Below are 2,159 nucleotides of genomic sequence, written 5' to 3'. Positions count from 1 at the left end.
GTACTATACTATGACTTTTTTATCACATTTTTTGACATACTATACTAAGACTTTTTTCGACATATTATGCTATGACTTTTTTATCACTTTTTTGTCGACATACTATACCATGACTGTTTTTTTCGACATATTATACTACGACTTTTTAATAACTTTTTTCGGCAAACTATACTATGACTTTTTTATCCCTTTTTTGACATACTATATTTCGACTCTTTATAACTTTTTTTGACATACTATGCTATGACTTATTTCAACCTACTATACTTTGATTTTTTTCGACATACTGTCCGAGGTTTCTCCCTAAAAGGAAGTTTTCCTTACCAACCGAGGTTTCTCCCAAAAAGGGAGTTTTTCCTCCTTGCTCTTGGGGGAATTACTGGAATTGTTGGGTCTTTGTAAATTATAGAGTGTGGTCTAGACCTACTCTATCTGTAAAGTGTCTTGAGATAACTCTTGACTTTTTTGACATACTATACTATTACTTTTTTATCACTTTTTTAACATACAATATACTATGACTTTTTTATCACTTTTTTCAACATATTATACTATGACTTTTTTCAACATACTATACTATGACTTTTTTGGATGTACTATACTATAAACTTTTTATCACTTTTTTTCGACATACTATACTATGATTTCTTTCAACCTACTATAGTAAAAAAATTATAACATGAGCATTTCTCTGGTGCAAACTGATAAGATTTCCCAAAGAGAACTGTTTGATGGAGGCAGTTATATTGTTGACAAGTAAAGGTTACAGAATAACACACTCCAGTTCGATGAGGATGGGATTTGAACCCATGTGTGCAGAGCACAATGGATTAGCAGTCCATCACCTTAACCACTCGGCCACCTCATCTGCAGTGATGTGCTAAACATCTGACTTTATTTTCTTATTTCTTTAGACATACTATACTATTAATTTTTCATGACTTTTTTTGACCTACTACTACTTTGACTTTGTTTTTTTTTAACTTTTTTTTACTTTTTTATCACTTTTTTCGCTATACTTTACTAAGACTTTTTTCGACATACTATACCATGACTTTTTTTTAACCTTTTTTCGACATACTATACTGTGACTTTTTTAATCACTTTTTTCGACCTACTGCAATGACTTTTTTTTAAACTTTTTTTTACATATACTGTGACTTTTTTCGACATGCTATACTGACTTTTTTAGACATACCTTACTATGACTTTTTCATGACTTTTTTTGGACATACTATACTAGGACTTTTTTTGGACATACTATACTAGGACTTTTCTATCACTTTTTTGGACATACTATAGAACTTTTTTTCCCGTTTTTTTCGACATATAACTTTTTTTTAACATACTATACTATGACTTTTTTGTGACTTTTTCCGAAATACTATACTATGACTTTTTCATCACTTAAAATATTTTTTGTGTAATACATTATTGGTACTATTCAAAATTTCAATGAAATGTGTATTTAAAAACATTCCCACTTTTCCTACTTCTCCTTCTTCTTACGCAATTATGCCGGCAATCCAATTTAGCTTTAGCAATTTAGCTTTTCAGCATTCACAAGCATTTTCTGCTGGAAATGCATTTTCTAATAACAATGCCGTTGCTCACACATTTAATTACCCCTCCTCCAAAGTTAATCATATGCTTTTTGAAATATCTTCATCAAGTCTAGCTTTTGTGCAACATGTTTTCCATTTTCAGTGACATATAGGATTTCCTCTGTAGCACAGAGCCCTTGGAACAAGCAATAACAGTCCCGGCAACTTGTCCACAGGAAATAGCTTCGGACTGAGAAGGCATCTTAGTGGCCTTCACTCTGTGTTACACCCTTCCACCCCTCTGTTTCTTTCTCTCTATTCTACTCCACTCCACACCCAGCAAGAGCTCTGCTGACCAAAACCGCAAACCATGCAGTAAGTGAGTGAGTTGTGAGTGTGTGCTGTGAACGTCTTTGTGTGTCTGTGAAATGTGCATGCATGAAATGCTGCGGCTCTTGCGCCCTAAATACCACAAGCCATTGAGATCGGCAAGCTTTATACTTCACTGTTGGTCCTTTTATTTTCTCAACATCTCCCCATATCACTAAAAAACAGCACTTGGAGGAGTCTTTATATTGAAAGTCTCAATTTCACACATGCCATCTACATTTCCTA

General features: G+C 33.3%; 1 non-coding gene across 1 annotated transcript; it reads right to left on the bottom strand.

The window, feature by feature from the left end:
- Positions 1–786: 786 nt before the first annotated feature.
- trnas-gcu (transfer RNA serine (anticodon GCU)) lies at positions 787–868 on the bottom strand. The gene has a single exon. It is a non-coding gene; the product is annotated as a tRNA-Ser (tRNA).
- Between the last annotated feature and the right edge of the window lie 1,291 nt (positions 869–2,159).

This window comes from Sander vitreus, chromosome 16, assembly GCF_031162955.1.
Source record: "Sander vitreus isolate 19-12246 chromosome 16, sanVit1, whole genome shotgun sequence".
Classification (NCBI taxonomy): Eukaryota; Metazoa; Chordata; class Actinopteri; order Perciformes; family Percidae; genus Sander; species Sander vitreus.
This window is presented reverse-complemented; position numbering and strand designations above follow the sequence as displayed.